This window comes from Bactrocera oleae, chromosome 6 (assembly GCF_042242935.1).
Source record: "Bactrocera oleae isolate idBacOlea1 chromosome 6, idBacOlea1, whole genome shotgun sequence".
In the NCBI taxonomy this organism is placed as follows: domain Eukaryota; kingdom Metazoa; phylum Arthropoda; class Insecta; order Diptera; family Tephritidae; genus Bactrocera; species Bactrocera oleae.
Window position 1 is genome coordinate 4608412 of NC_091540.1, and position 18070 is coordinate 4626481.

General features: G+C 31.6%; 1 protein-coding gene across 15 annotated transcripts in view; it reads right to left on the reverse strand.

The window, feature by feature from the left end:
* The window catches only part of Rcd2 (Reduction in Cnn dots 2), a 205692-nt gene that overhangs the window by 103641 nt on the left and 83981 nt on the right, over nt 1-18070 (reverse strand). Inside the window, exon 1 of one of the 15 annotated variants that reach the window (XM_014237586.3) lies at nt 4157-4187. The exons of 13 other annotated variants lie outside the window; for them this stretch is intronic. The gene's annotated coding sequence lies outside the window, so the exon portion shown is untranslated. Of the gene's footprint in view, nt 1-4156; nt 4188-18070 lie in introns of those variants that run through there. One more of the 15 variants, XM_070110996.1, reaches the window with a different exon arrangement.

The following is an 18070-nucleotide window of genomic DNA, read 5'->3' on the forward strand; positions in this document are numbered from 1 at the left end:
CAGAGGCATAAGTCAAACGAACGCACAAACACACACTTACACAAAGTTGCGAAAGACAATTTGCAAGCGACTGCACGCGCTTTGCAACAAATGTGTGGCATGCAGTTGCACAAACAATTAGCCAAGCGTATGTATTTCAATATTGAGGGCGTTGCAGCGCCATAGCACGTCTCTGCGAGTCAGCTGTGACTGCCGCACATTCATATTGCAGTGCCGCGTAATTAATGGATGTGCGCGCTAACAAGCATTTCTTCAGCGTATGCGTACTTAAGCGTTGACGTGCGCTGGTAGCGTTTTGCCGGTCAAGCGTGGCGTGTACGCAATGTGTATGCGCACGCTTTAAGTCAAAGATTAAATGGCGCAGAAAGAAGTTGAATGCTTTTATGAAGAACGGCTTTAGTAAAAGTTAGCGCGCGAAATTGAATGCACTTAAACAGAGTGAGCGAAGGAAGGGTGAGACTTAAAAATAATTATTTTTTTACCTCATTCCACCCTTACATTGAAAGAGAGATACATGAGCAAGAATGAGAGGAAAGTTTTTAAGCATTGCTAGACAGTCTCGGTAGTCTTCAATCTTCCCATACTTTCGTATTAGATGAAAAAATTGAATAGTAAGTACAATAAAAGTTGATGTCCAAAAGTGAGAGCACACTCGGCCTAGCTAGTAATAATCAACACGGCAGCACGTCATATCCATGAATCATAGAATACTCTGAAGACAAGAGCTGACAGTATTCTCTTACCTCCTTAGAATATTATTACCTGATCGTAACCTCGCCTGAGACCACTTAAATACATAAAAAAGACTCGTAACTAATTTTTTTATAATCAATATTTTACTATTTAACAGTTTTTGACTTTTTTTCTATATGAAGGCTATATTATAATTATGTCCCTCTTTTGGCTCTTATTAAATCCGACAACTACAAATAAGGTTTGGATTTATAGATATATATAATATAATATCTGTGCTATATGATACACATAATGTTAAATGTTATCAAATAATTCGAAATAAACGATTCGGAGCTTGCTTGAGTATACCGCTTGCCGTAAGCTATTGTTAATGACTATTGGTGCTAAATAAGCATCAATATTGTTGCATAGTTACTGCTATGAATCGTGTATGCTATATAATGGCAATTAATTTTGTATATTATTTTGTTTATGTTTTAATAATATTTCATACTACTTATAAATTTTACTTTAAGGTTTGCTATAACTAACTTTGCTGCAAAGTAATTTTATTTCAATGTTATTTTTTTATAGGAAAATATAACCTAGTTTCTGATATTATATTCCGTTTTTTTTATATTTAAATCAATTGAGAAATCAATATTACCAAGTCAAAACCGTTATATTTTGCCATTCCACAGCTATCTTTACAAATTTTGGCATCTAATTTAGATTTTTAACATTCGCTATAATTTTATTGCATTAATTTTTTAACTTTGAACTTCGCAGAACCTCAATTTTTTTCGATAGATGTATTTGCATTGTTTTACATTATGATTTTTTACTTATTATATGATTATAAATATTTCATTAAACATAGTATAATATATATGCTGACATGCTATAATTTTATAGCAGCTTTCCAACTTTTTATATACCCTAAAAAAATATTTTTCTCGAAAGTTTTGCTTATTTCTTACTATATTTATGATATATAAAGTTTGATAAAATTTTATAGCATCATTTTTTAAATGTCAAAAAAATTTAAATTTTTAAATGTGTTTATATTTTTTGACCGCATGCTATATATTTCATTGTAGTTTATATGAACTATATTCCGCTTAGCCATAATTTTGTTACATTTTTTACTCAACTTTTAACTTTATGGTAACTCATTTTTTGTAATTTTAGTCAAATGGTTTATTCTGTTTTCTGTCGCATGATATATGTTTCCTTTAAGCTAGTATATAATATATGTCGGCTTGCCATAATTTTATAGCAACTTTTATATTTCCAATTTACTTTAAAAAAATTATTTCGAGCACATTTTTCCACCATTGCTGTAGCGCTAATGCATAGATATTTCTGTATTTATAGTTAACATTTTTTTTCTCGTATATTTGTACATAGTATTTCATTTTATAAACTCATTTTCAACTCATTCTACTCCATAAAAGTTTAATCAAATTCATGCAGTTATAAACTCTATAATTCTACTTAATATATTATGCTGCAGTGACGCTCGTTAGATGTTTTTCTTAAACTTTCTCACTTCCCATAATTTTATAGCAGCTAAAAAACGCATTAGCTACCAACTACCATCGTCCACAAGCAATTTAATCGCACCTACGAGTATTTATGCCAACAAACAGTTAAATGTGACTGTCGGAGTATCAGACAATCAGCCAACACTAGAAAACTGGCATTAATGAGACTTTGCAAATTTTTGTATATAATTTTTTTGTGCGCACTTCTTCTTAGTCATAATTTATTACCTAATTAACCATAAAACTACGGACACAATGTTATTGTGTCTGCGCAGACTATTGTGTTGCCACGTTGTTGTTGTTGTTATAATTTCTGTTTGTTTTTTGGCTTTAGCAGACTTTTCGCTAACTCATTACACGAAGTTGGAGAGATTGCAATCAGCTGCAGCGACAGCACCGCCGAACAAAGGAGGCAACAGTGACAAATTTGCGCAATTAGACGGTGAGCACAAAAGGCACACAGGCTTAATACAAAAACGAAGATAAACAAAATGAGTTATATATGAAAAATAAGCAAAAGCGGAGGACAACAAGAAGTCGGGAGTTGCAGCAGAAAATAACAAAATTGAAATTGAAATAAATAAATAAAAACAAATGCTAACATAAGATCAAGAGAAAAATAATAATATATATAAAAGAAAGAAATGTCTAATAAAGAAGAAAGATAAAATTCAATAAAAAGCAAATATGTTGAAGCGATTTTCAAAGAAAATTCAATTGAAATAAAAGAGCGCCATAAGTTGCACCAAGCTGACAGCAGACGACTCATTTCAAAACACACAAGCGTACAGCTCCGAACACAGAGATATTTTTCCTTTATCATTGTTATTGTTGTTATCGCATTTCTCCATTTTTCCATTTTTCCATTATTCTATTGTTACATTTATAGTTTTCATGTTGCGCGGATTTAAGACTAGATGCCACAAAAGATTGCTGCTGCCACCACACTGGCTATTTCCAATTGTTGTATGTTTGGCGCTTGTATCGCATTGTTTCGCTGTTTATTTGCTGCTTTTATTTTATTGTTATTGCAACAGAGCGAGTTCATTGTAATTGCATGTGTCTGTATTGGCTAATGCAGCTAACAATAATAGCGACTAGCTTGCCACAACAAACTGCGGTATACGTGCAGCAAAAGGGTAGTTGGGAAAAATGGTTAAACAATGAGACGCTTGTTGCTGTGGTATAAGGAAGCCAAGCGTTCACTAATTTGTAATGAAAGTAAAAGTCAACAACAACAATAAATATGTTGTAACAGTGACAGTCTGCATGAGTAAGGTAGTGTAGCTAATGACGGTTTATGTGACATGTGAGGCCATATGGGACGACAGGGTCAATGTGTTGGCAGAGCTAACAAAAGCAAGAGGGGATCTCCATATTGCTCTTAGATATTGGAATGGAGAATTAAAAGATACGGAAAAAATTTACACTTCGTGAAATCAAATGGCGCCAACTGCAAGCATTTGAATAATGAAAGTGTCATTTGAAGCTGGAAGTATAAGCTGAAGAACTTTTTTGAACGAATACATACGGTTAATATGCTGTCCTACCGGAAGAAAAGTTGATAGTCATCGTTTTCTGCGTTTAACAAAGTTTGATCTGCATCGACCACTGGACAATGTCAAAATGATTAGGAGTTCTACTAAGTCGAAATATAAGAATTATTGGATTCGACGCCAGATCGAAAGCAAACCTGCCTATTTGGGGAAGAAAAAAGTTATCTTTCGGCCAGACAATTGGCTCACACCGTATCGGTCGGAAAGGACAATTTGGTCGAATTCGGTTAGTCTCGGGTGTTTTGATTTGATTTTTCGTGTTACTGTGCTTTCTTAAAGTCTTAAATTTAAACAAAAAAAAAAAAGAAAACACTTTAAATGTTGAATACGGATCAAAATAGAAAAATATATATATATGTTTTATGCTAAAGTACGTACTGTATTTGGTAGCTCAATATTCTGGAAATGCTGGATTTAGGTACATACCTGAAAGTAAAAAATTAGTTTATTTTATTTTAAGTACTAAAATCGAAAATCTTAAAAAATTATTATATATCTTATCTTACTACTGAATTGTAAGTTGACCGATAATTTAATTTGATTCACAGAATTTACCAAATACAGCTGATGTGATGTCAGTTTTACCGGAAATATCGATACCATTTTAGTATATAATTATTTAGTTTATATACTCCTTGTTTTCCAAACTATCAAATCAAAATTTGGTATAAAATTCAACTTTTTTTTAAAAGCGACGCCATTTCGCTAATTGTTATTTAAAAAAATATTAAATTTTTTATCTAAAAACTTGCACTATGTACTCTTAAAACATGTATAAGCATACGCTGAACATTTCAAAACGATACCTTATTTTTTTATTTTCAAAAGTTTCCAAAAATTTAAGTTTTCTGTTGGCTATGCTGGTGTGCATAGGTGTGCCCATTAAAAAACACTGAAATTTACCTAAATTTAATCGCCAATTCAATAAAACTTGCAAAAATTTCAATACTCACTCTCACTTTCCATTGCAGAAATTTGCTTAAAAACATGACCCCAATAAAGCAGTGCTTTCGAGCAGTCACGCTGGGAAACATGTCAAGATGAACAAAACAAAAGCGGCGAAAAAATGCAAACATGTCAATATGAGCCAAAATATGAGGTGTATAGAAAAGCAACAACAAAAGAAAAAGAAACTGACTTTTTTGTAGATTTTTTGGTGCAAAACATAGCGTAAAAAATTCACATGCTCAAACACACACATACTCGTATGTATTTACCCAAATCCCTGCATAGACGAAATGAAAGTAGGTTCGCAAAAACAAAAGAAAAAACTTTTGAAAAGCAGAAAACATGACTTATGACAACCGATATCAAAGTTGTACTGGTGAAAACAAATACAAAAAAAGTGCAAATAGTAAGAAATGGCTAAATTCGGGTGCAACCGAACATTATATAATGTATACTCTTAGAGAGTATACTCTTTATATTCTCGAAAACTGGTTTAAAATACTATGTTTACTTAGTGCCAACAAATTGTCTCATAGATTGAATGATTATGTCGCAACGGAGATAACAGAAAGGTCAAAAATCATTATATTGGTATATAGGGTTAACGCAGAAAACGGAACCGGGTTCATTTACTTTTAAAATTCAACAAAAAAATTTGGAAAAAAATTTTTCTCCAAATTCAATTGAGGCAACTTAAATTCATTACGAGATAACATACTCGTATCTTACGGATTGACGACATTGGTACTTGTAGTAGGTATATAGCGAATTGCAAAGGTATTGCCCGATTTGGAGAGAATTTGCTTTATTATATAGTTTTATTCCGACATGTTCATTAATGTTTGATTTATCTATTGTGAAGGAAAATAATGTGCTGTAGTTTAAAATGGTGTCATATGAGGAGTAGGCATGATTGTGAACTCATTTCGGCCTGCTTTACCCTTATTTGGCATCATTTTGATTCATCTATCCTTAATTTTGCTATATACCTATATTACTTTATCTATCTCAACTAGTTTTAGCTGTTACAAATAATCATTTTGTTAATGAAGCCATTATACCCCGTGCAACATGTGGCGCGGTATAAAAAAGAAACGCTAGCTCATAGCATAACCAAATTTAGAGCAACACTCGTTGTTGTTTTTTTTTTAATTTTTGTTATGCTCTTCTTTAGCTGTACCCTTTGTTAGTGTGCAGTTTTGGTGTTGTTACGGTTTGTCAGTTGGGGTCTCACAGCTGTCAATCACTAATGAGTCTGACATGTTGTTGGTGTGTTTTTATACAATTCTGTGCTGGCGTTGCATGTAAAAAAAAAGCTGTTTCGTTGTGATTTTATTTAATTTTGACATTTCTAATTATAGCTAATTATGGTAAGATGGGGTGCAAAAAGCTAAAAATAGCTGTTAAAAGCTAGACAGCGCTAAATAATGCAGAGGGAAGGATAAAATTGCCATGGACAGGTAGCGTAGATGGATGTACATTAATGGGAAGTTGTATTATATTAACGTTATTAACTTGATGCCATAATATGGGTAATAAATTTGATTTGTTATAATACCTATCAAAAATAGCAGCCATGGACTAACAGTAAATCATAATAACGGTTATTTATATTATTAAAAATATATTAGTTTTGTTTAGTTTCTTACTTAGTTAAGACAATATTGTCATTCTGGCAGTATCAGCTTGCTGTACATGATTCTACATGTTATAGGCTAATTATCTGAAGAGCAAAAACTCAACGAAACAGCAACAATAAAGAAAAATCACGTATATTTGATAACAAATATTTTGTGCCCAAATATAAAAAAAACATGAGAAACAGCTTAAACTTTGTTTGCTGCCAGCACGTTTGTTGAAAATGCGCGCTTGTGGACTAAGTGTTTGAGTTGTGCAAATATTGTCACTTAGAGCGAACATCCGATAGTATTTAATGCTTACGGATGAGACTTGTTCTTTTAAATTCTTGTTAAGCGTTTTCGGATAAGGGGAGATGTGATGTGAGTTATTGCTTTTTAATAACTTTTTAAAAAAAATAGTAATTTTTTGCTAATATTATATATAATATTAATATTATAGGCAGTGATGATAGGATGTCTTGATGTGATATCACATGTGATGATGTGATATTATAATACAAATTTCATAAGTATTTTGACATAATAGGAATTCATACATAATTTTGTGCAGAAAATGGAAATTTGTATTGTGTGTATAATTTCCTTAACTATTTGAAATCATATCTGTATGTATTTTGATAGATGATGATTTGTATGAGGTATTCATTGGTGTGTTGTGTTTACATTTTTTTTTGACTGTAATATTTTAGCTGCCTCTTTAAAAAAGATGGTGAATCAGTGATGGATAATCATATCCTCAAAGTCACGATATGATGTAAAATTCGCATCAGTACGTCATGTGATATCATGAACGATACGTCAAAATGACGAATCTTCTTTGAAAAGATTATAAGAATGTCAGAGATTTAAAAATAATTTAGTTTTTGACTGAGATAATTTATTTACAGGTTATTAGGTATTAGTTTTGACTGAGATAATTTATTATTAGGTGCACATAAAGATATTAAGACCAAGTAAGCAAATTGCACGTTTTAAGTTTCTCCGAACACAAATGAAATTCTGAGAGCATGAACAAAAAATAGTACGTCATTTCGACGTATTGTTATGTTACTAGGCTTAACCATGTGTGTTTGTGAGCTATCTTAGTGCGACGTAATCAAACTATTTGGATGATTAAAGAAACTAATTGTATGGAATTATTCGTGATAGAAAAAGATTTATATGAAGACATGATGTGATATCACCATGTGATGTCGAACAAAAAAAAGTTGCAATTCCAAAACAATACTAGCCGTTAACATAAACAAGTTCTAATACAGCATTAAGTATGCAACATGTGATGTGTTGCCACGAACATGTAATTTAATGATGTGATTTGGAAAATAATTATAGAAATTTATGCATTTTGATATGAGAGCGTTACAATTACGATATATTGCAAAAGTAAAAAATAAAAAAAGTTTTTGGAATGTGACATCACATCAAGAGGTACTGCGTTGAAAACTCACCCAAGAGACTTTTATTTGTAATTTTAATTATATTTTTCCACCATTTCATGCGCCAAGTTTACGCCACTTAAAAATACATATTTCATAGCAAAATATTAATACCTAAATAAGCGCTGTAAATAAACTGCCGCAATATAAAACTAATAATAAACAAAATAATAAATTTTTTTTCGCAAAATGTGGAGTAAACACAAAATTAACAACAAAAATTTGTAAACAACAAATTCCAATTTGCTAAAAATAGCTGCAATATTATTTCTGAAAAATATTTGAACTAATTCTGTCGAGGTAAGGCATATAAAATTAGAACTACAACATTTTTGCCGGATAAATAGTTTATTTTTCTCATACACAATTTTTCACTACTTAATGGTGTTGTTGTGCGGAATTTCATATTACGAAAACAAAGCAGTAGCATGGCAGTGGGTAAATGTTTGTTCTTTTCAACATGAACAAATCGAAATTTTATGTACTTGGGTTTGGGATAGGGCAGGAGTGGCGTAAAACTATTTATAGTAAATTATGCATGGGTAATTCTGTAGTTAGGTAATTATAAGCTTAGAGAATGTTTAAAAGTTCCAAAAAAAAAAAAATTTATAAAAAAATGGCATCAAAAAATATATGTCAGTGTTAATAAGGAAGGGTAAGATAAAATAATAGATATGGCGATAGTCGCTAGCAATATACAGAGAAACAGAATTTTGCTTGCGATATTTTTCTACAATAATAAGCTTTTTAGATTTGGTAAAAGTTGCTGGAGATCCTACCTTTGATTTGTGTGTCAAAATTTCCGCAAAGGTGACAGTAGATTCGCTGTTTCTTTAGTAGTAATATTTTTCGCTTGGAATACTACATTTTGGCTATTTTAAGTTAAACTAGCAGAAAAGTTAGTTATTGTAGATATAATCTTCTGCTCTCCTATCAAATTTCGATCAATCAGTAAAGTTGCTCATTGAACAAGCACTTCTCATGCAGCGACTTTTTTATTTTCTTTGAATAGTAGTAAGAATAATTGTGACCTTCGCAATACCATAAATAGTAGAATACTAAAAGATCGGGTGAAAAATCGGTAGTTCCGAAGCAACTAAATATTTAAAGTAACTGATTTGGACTAACATTGCAATTGCATACCAAGTTTCTAGTCCTTAGGGTATTCAGCGCTTATTTAACTTAAGATAGTGGTAGCTGAATAAAGCGCTGAATGCTTCGAAATTTAGTTGAGGCCTTAGTAATTGACCTAGCTAGGAACTGATGGTTTGTGCTACACAAAGTCATGCTTAAAGATCTTGTAGAAAAGCTTATGATTTTTCCTTCTCTAAAATGTATATTACATGGCGTATGAGTAACATGTTTAGAACTTCAAAACTCGCTTAATATCATCATTATTTGAGTTGCTTTACAAAGTCGTAAATAATTAATTAGATTTTTTTAACAGACTTTTATTTAAACATCAAATACTTTAAATTATGCGCAATCACGTCGTTTGCTTAGCCTCTGTGAGGGTTCAAAGAGGCGTGTTAATTGCTTGTCTCGAATTTGCAAATATTTACAAAGACAGTAGCCAAGTGTGATTTTATGTTAATAAATTGTGGACATATAGCGACAGTTAATGAGGCGAATGGCGGTAAAGATAAAAAGTGTAAAAAATATTAAAATATAATTATTTTGAAAAAGTAATAAAAAGCAATATAAGAAAATTTAAAAAAAATTGCACTGAAAATTATTTTAATAAATTTAAATACACTTTTTTTTGTTGTACTGGAACACAGATAATAATAAAAAAAATGCCGTAGAATAAAAATAATTAAAACTTAATTTTATTTAACTTCAATAGCTTGGTTTCCCATCTATATCATTGTTACAGATTACAATCTAACTAACTCAACTGTTAAATTACTCACTACTCCGCCTGTAGTACGAGCGCTTAATTTTATTGTTAACCTCTAGTAAATCAAAGCAATTAAAAGAAAATTGTGCGCTAACGATAAACATATTTACACAAGCCACTGAACTGTCAAATACACCTCACACCAATGCATAACGCGCCTACAGCCCGACCACCCATTTGGGCAACGCTGATTACCATGTCAATCGACTGCATAATTAAGACACAACAAAGCGCAAACGAAATATGAAAGAAGCCAAGCATGTAAACAAACGAGCGACGAAGGCGAAATTAAAGTAAAAAAGCAGTTTGTGTGTAGAAAAAAAAAACATAATATTACAAATTACACAGCAACGTAGACGAAGGCAGTGTGGCAATTGAGCCACAAGCGGCAAGTAACAGCGTTGAGTTCATAATAAAAGCGAGAAAAAATTCGAGTGAAAAATGAAGTGCTGTGCCAAAGAATGTGAAGAGCGGCGTTGACAGAAGATTAAACAAAGTGACATAAAATGAAATCTTAAGAAAAAAGTGTGTAAGCAATAAGGCAGCAACATGTAGCTGGCAAATTGTAGAGTGATAAGCGTATGGAATAAGAAAAAAATTACGCAAATAATTATTTGGTGTGAGATAATGTATATAATAAGTTGAATTGAATTTTGGCTGTTTCGACAAATATATTTCGACATTTTGGGGCATAAGTTTTAATTAAGTAAAGTTATGTTCGCACAAGTAAAGCTAGTTTGGCAATAAGTAAAGTTTTAGTGAGTTTAAACCGTTCTGTAAAGAATAAAAATTTTTTTAGGTAATGTTAGCTCAGTTTATAAATTTTTGAAATAAATCAAAACTGGTTCTGAAAGAAAGTTTGTTTCGAAAACATAAAGATTGCATATAAAGCATAGATTATTGAGTTGGAGTTTGTACAACTATTATATAGATGAATTAAGTAGTTTGAGGTTGTTTTAGAACATGAGTGCTCTTCATTAGCGTAGGCACACGTGCGCGTAGGAAAGTTCAGTTAATGTTTTCCAACTAGGTAGTAGGTTACGACTTGATTATTAAGGGGTAGTCCTAGTTAACCTAGCATAACTTAAATGGAGAAAGTGACTTTTAGTTGGTTAAGCTTAAGACTAATGAAATGGTGTGTAACCTGCTTACAACACTTTAAGCTAACTTCATTTAAAGTATAGATTTGTTTTTGGTTTGATAATATATTTTACATACTTATGATATAAATGATTTAAAATTTGATTAGATTGTGACTCGTTAGCATAACTCTTAGATAACTTATTTTAAATTAAAAAATTTAGAAGTCCCTTACCAATGAGTTGAAGTTTTGATTCATTTATGTTCTTGTGGTTTAATTAAGTACGACTCTTGTAGAATACCTCCGCCATCTTGAGCAAAACACGCACAAGCATAACAATATATATATATTTACAAGCACCCATACATACAAATCTGTTATATGACTACAATAAACATTCCAGCGCAGTTAAATGATTGTAAACTATGTTAAGGCAAATGACACGCGTGTGGCGCAAGAAAGCGCATTAACTGTCATTAAGCGTGACTGCTAAATGTCATGCACTGTGCCGACGCCTATAAAAACGCACATTAGGTGTAAAGGACGGTTTTTTTTGGACTGCCACCTCTCGCGCTTCATGTAATAGAGACACAATTGTGAGATGAGCACAACAAAAGCCATGGGAATTGTTGTGACAAAAAAGCGCGCTGGGAAATGACATTGTCATACACATAGCACATGGAGGCGCACCAGAGAATTGACAATAAAAAATGAGAATAAAAAATTTATTTATAATAGAGAATAAAGCAACGCAATCAGAAGAAGAGAATGCAACAGCTGTAAAAACGAGCTCGAATAGGCAGCGCTTGTAAACCGCAAAACTGTAGAGAAAAGAAAAAAAAAGCCGCGCTAAACATGACAGCTAAATGTCAAATGACAACCAAGGGCACTATACGAGGCCTACAACTACATAGCTAGTATAAGCGAGTGAATGCGTCAAATGCCATATAAAGAGCGTAAAAAATAAAATTGTAAACATAAAAAGATTTATATGTGTGTGTGTTTGTTGCAATATATAAATGTAGTTGTTGTAGAGCGTAAGAAATAAAAACAATGCAAATAACAAATAAAAAATTGATTTAATGACTTTTTGCGGTCGACTTGATGGCCTAGAATAAGCTACATACATATATTCTCCGTTATGCATTTAAATGAATTAGTGTTGTGACCTGTGGGCGTCTATTAGCTGTAATGCCGTTTAACAGCATTTGACATAACTGAGCTAAGCACATTTAGAAAATTTAGCTTTGCACTTCCTGAATGGTAGTTAATTGTTACCATTTTGGAATGTAATAATAAAAAAAAGTATTATGTACGACGGTGCTTTAAAGAGTTGTGTGGTAACGGAAAAAATTTAAAAATTTGGTAGCTTGTAATTCAGAGTGGTTAGTAGTAAGTGGAAATGCCAATTAGGTAAAAATTTAGATAACTTCCTTCCTTGCTCGTAGCAGCTACGTCCAAATAAGAAACGTCGGAGAGCCTATAAAGTGTATATATACTATAAATGATCAGTGTGATGAGCTGAGTTGATTTAGCCATGGCCGTCTATGTATCCGTCTGTATATACGCGAACTAGTCGTTCAGTTTTTGGGATATCGATCGTTTTATACAAGTCCTTTTCTCATCAAGAAGCTGCTCATTTTTCGGCTATAGCAAACTCACCGGTTAAGCTTGAGATTAAGTGCTTTTTATACCCCTTTATGCTACAAAAAATGTTATAATTCTAAAACTATTTGAGATATCGATTTAAAATTTTAGTATGTCGTTTTTAAAAGTATAATCAAACGAATCGATTTTTTTTTAATTTCCCACAAAGTGTTCCCCTGAAAGGGTGTTTAATAAAGGGTTTGGTATGTAATTAACTGCATATTTATTATTAGTGTTTTATAGAAAGTACATAAACGAGCAATAAAATAGAGTTTAAAGAGCAAAGTGAAAATATTTGAATGAAACAAAGTCTTTTGACAAGAAATTGATATATCTTTATAAAAACGCAAACCCTAATTTGCAGTATGGAAGTTGACATTTTTTAAAGACAATCACTGTTTCGAGTTTCTACAGCTGAAATATGTAAAGGATTGGGAATTGACCCTAAAGCATTATTCCCATCAAAAGAACTAACCATACCAACCAGGATTTTTAAATAAGGGAAATGTTATTTTTATACTCAGGCTTCTACATAACCTATACTTTAGGGAAGTTTTTGGGATATTTTCTGTTTGGATCTCAAACCCATAGACCAACAAGACACAGTAAAGCTGGCTTCATTACAGCAAAATACGACCCTATTTTAAGGCTTGTTTTATTATTTCCTATGACATGCTGCTAGTTACGAAGTTTCAGACGAAAAAATTCTTAATGAGCTTGATGATGCTTGTGATTTTGCCGCTAATTTCAAATGCTTATTTTGTCATCACTTTTTTTTATCGCATTAAATTTTTACTCATTTTTTTGAACTTCCTCATTTTTAATTTTTTGTAATTTTCGAAATTGTGCTTTCCTTATTATTTCTTTTTAAAGTTGTTTTTTGTGTTGGCGCAAACTGTCTGCTCATTTTGTAGTTCCCAGGCGACAGCAGTTGAGTTTTCATGCTCATCAACTCTTGCTCCTTATTATTGCAGCTGCTTAATCATCGATATTTTGGGTCGCCATAGTGGCGCCACACTGGCCTTTACCCTACAGGCAGGAAGTGAAGCACACACAGACACAATTACAAACATGTGTTGTATATAAAATACAAGTTTTTCGGTTCTCAGCCATTCGCCTTTGGTTACTTAAATATTTAATGCACGCCTTGTCCTTCTTTCTAACGACTCGTTTGCCTTCTTATCGACTGCTTATGCTCTTACACTTAATTTTTTTCTGCAGACTTTTCTTTGCGGTAAAGAATTCGCATCAGCTTAGCTAATGAAGGCGAAATATATGTAGTTACAGTCGTCTTTTTTGATATTTTAGGTCTTTTTTCGTTTAATTTGGTGAAATTTCTTGAGCTTGTAACATCCAAAGTTGATTTTGAACTCAATACAATGCAAAAACAACAAAAGCATGTACAAATTTCAACTTTTAATTAGTTTAAAAAATTCTCGGAGGTTCTCTAATGCACACATTTTTTGTTGCTGTTTTTTAGAGAGTCTAAATACTTTCCCTCCGCAATCATTTTCTACTTCCTCTTTATCACATCTGATTACTGTCGCTTTGTTGCTTTTATTTAATCTACTTTTCCTGCAATTTTCGCATGAAACATTGTTTTTGTCATTTACTGTGATTGAAGCTGCTTTGTTTTTGCATTAATAAACTTTTATGACCTTTTGTGCGTTATATTTTTCCTAATGATCAGTGAAATGAAAAAGTGTATACAATCAACCCATCATATGACTTTATATGTACATTATTCGTAGCCATTGGGAGAAGTTCGTTGCTAGCACACGATGCGTCACAGTTTCATAATCTAGCTGAGGAACAATGCTTAAGTGTCAAGAAGATCACAGAAAACTTGAAAGTCGTCAAACGTTGCCCGCAATGTGTTAATGTTTCGACGTGAAAGATGAGACCGCGCACCGTCTTGTTGGAAATAGAAATAATCTGCTTTAATTTCATTTAATTTGTGAATAAAATGGCGATCAACATCGTGTTATAAGTGCTGATGTTGCCGTCATACCACAATTCGCACCAAACTCTAAGTTTTTTGTCGATGCAATGGCATTTCCTGAACCACACAAGGATTTGACTCTTTATAGACGCTTTAGTCATAATTTTTTACAGGATTTTTCGAAGTATGACTTCCTCACCACAGTAATAAATAAGATTTAATTATCTCTTTCTAGGTTAAGTATGGAGAACACCTCTTGAAAAGAGGCTCTATGATGCATCTACGCTACCTACTATTAAATAACTTAGAGCTTTTGAGATATAAGGTGGCCTATAGAGATGATGTAGAGGTAAAATTTAAATATTCTGTAAAAATGTTAGCAAGAGCGACAGATTTTATTTCATTTAGGTTAAAAACACTTGATTACACAATTTTCGCCTGAACACATCGGTGGCAGCCAACCCAAAATTATTAATTATATGTAAATAAACAACAGTGCACACCATTGTAAATTTCAATACAAATATTTGCTCGTTAAATGCATTTGCGTAGCTGAACAACAACAACAAAAACGTCTGAGCTGCTATCTTTACAGAAGTTGTATTGTACATACAATTTCCACTAATTTAGACACACGTCCAGTGACCCCATTTAAACTTCTGGCTTCGTCTGCCATTAAACTTGCAACACTTATTTATTTATACGCTTGAAAAGAATGCGACAAAAGACCATTAGCACTTGAGGGACTTTGTGTGGGGGGTGTGTGGCACTTACGACGGCACTGCAAGGCAGGTGGTAAGGCAGTGGACTTAGCAGTTAAGCGCATTTATGTACTTATTTGTGGGCCACGTTTGGGGTCATCCAAAAGCGATGTGGACAATTACATTGCCTACTTAGCGGTGATGCAGAAGTTTGGAAACTTTTGAGAATTGTTTTTGAATACATATGCTGGACCGAGGTGAGAAATTTAGGAATGAAAATGTAGTAACGGTTATTTAATAGAGAGTGGCATAAATAAAATGAAGGAATTTGTTAATATTCGAAACTGTAATAGATACTTATGTAAAAATAAAAAATAAAAATTTTTTGTAAAAAATTTTAAAATTTAAAATTTATAGATTTAATAATTTAAGCTTTTAAAATGTGAAAACGAAAATTACAGCAGATATTCAAAAAAATATTTAATTTTAAGTTTAGAAAAGTAAAGATACTTGAAAAAAATTGTTTAAAAAAATTATAATTAACTAAATAACTAATATTAGTTATACGGGGGCTAAGGGTATTACTGATACGATTCAACCCATTTTTCACATACAGGCATACCATAAGCAGAAAAGGTTTCTGTCCAGACGAATGCCCAGAAAGACGGACGGACAGACAGTCACTCAGAATTCAACTGGTCTCACCATACTGATCATTTATTTATATACTCCTATAATTCCATATACCTATATCTCATTTAGGCTAGGTGAACAAAATTATTATAAACTCTAGCAACATGTTACAATCTTGAGCCTTGAGACTTTATAAATGTACCAAAGAAAAAGTTAAATTAATTAGGAAATTTAAAAAGAATCTTAAAAAATTATATTTAATAAAATAATGGCAAATAAAAATATTTTTTTTAAAATTTTTTTGAATAATTTTTTTTTAATTTTTTAAAATAATTTTTTTAAATACATTTTTTCAATGTTTTTCAATAACAGAATTTTTTTTTTTTTAATTTGATTTTATTTTAGTTATTTAAAAAATAGTTAAACAATTTAAATAATACATATATAGTTTTTTTTTGATAATATTTTTTTTTTTTTTTTGTAAAATTCGCATACAATTCAAAAATACCTGCAAACAGGAATAAAAGCAATATTTTTTTCCCACTTTATCAAGCGTTAAAATCTCATAAAAAAGCTCGTCACAAATTAAATTAATTGCTTAAAACGAAGTTAATTATATTGTGACATTCAATTCGACAATAGCATTTAATTTGTCGGCATAAATAAAATAATTAATTTGCATAGTCGTCATTGCAATTTCAAAAACCATTAAAAATGCCACAAGCTGTTTTGTGCACATACATACATATAAACAGAAATTCAAATAATATACAATTTTTTTCAAGCAACTTAAATTCAGCAAAAATCACAATTCTTCTGTTCCACAGTCGCTAGCTAGATTTCCATTTAATTTTCGTTTCGACGAGTACTTGTTTTTATTGCTGTATTTTCCAGCGTTGCTGATATTGCAACTGCAGCCATAAAGCATGAAATTATGACAAAGCATCGCGCATATTTCGCGCTTAGCAGAAGAATTGTGCACGGAATTATTGGTGACTTATTTTTTATGGTAAAAAATATTTTGTTTTTTTATTTCTTATTGTTGCTGCTATTTTCATTGTTATTGCTACTTCTATGGGCATATATATCAACAATATGGGCAACAATAAGAAAATCTAATTAAATTGTCAAGGGACACAAAACAGTGAAAGAAAAAACGGTGCTTGAATCACAAGAAAAGCTTCGGTAAGCGGAAATGTATGAGGTTTAAAAAATGCTGACTGAATAGTTTCTTTTGTTATATGTATTTGGCAAATATAAATTCATTTAGAAGCTTTCATGCGTTAAAAGGCTTTCATAAACTTGTTGAAAATTATAGAAAAATATTAGGAAATTTGAGTTTACGATAGCAATGCTTTTAATGTTTATCAATTTATAGATTTCTATATCTGAGCGATATTGAAATAAAGTAATAATTTCAGTCTGATTTCATACATTTTCATTTAATTAAATTCACCAAAAAATTGACAAAATGACAAAAATTACTCCAAATTTTCCCGTATTTTAAATCAAATCTTTATTATTGCCTTAAAAAGAGGTTGGTTTCTGAGATATTACATGCAATCAAAGGTTTAATCCAAATTTCTATACACTTCTTCTAAGACTTGGCTGAGATGGCTTTTAGTGCATTAAGCGTGTTTTTATTTTTTTCGGTTTCGAGTCTATTTTGCAGCGCCATCTGCCAGAGTGTTAGACAAGTTCGCCGTCATATTCATAAACCTACGTCTTGTCACCTCAGCTACGTTGTCAAGCATTTCTTTTCGAAATCGTTTTTGCAAAGGATTTAAATATTTTTGTATGAGTCTAGCATTAAAAGCCTTCAAACACTTTTGCACCATTTTCAAATATTCCGTAGCTGTGATTTCATTGAAAAAAATAATAATAATAATTTCAAGCAAACACTTTGTTAATTTTTTTCGAATAAAACTCGCTGTAAGCAGACAGCTGGTAAATACATGATAATTGACAGAGGTTGCACCAATTAAGGAAACAATTTTTTGCTGATTATTGTAAATCTCAGAAAAGTTCTTGTGTTTGATACCCATATTGTTATGGTTTATTTATTTAAAAATGCTGTATACAATTTTCAAACAGGTGGTAATATTTAAAAATATATTTAATTGTAAGTCTTGAACTTATTTTGTTTCATACGCATATTAAAATAATTCCTTTATTTTATATATTTTAATAAAGTTCATTTTTGAAAATAGTGGCAAGCCTCTGATTTTTCGTTTTTAATTTCTTATTGCAAACTCTCTTAGGCTTAAATTTTGAAGCGTTTCTGTAACATCATTAATTGTTTCGTTATAGTGGTGTTCTGTATGCTAGTCTCCTACGTGGGAGAATTTTGGAGCTATATAATAA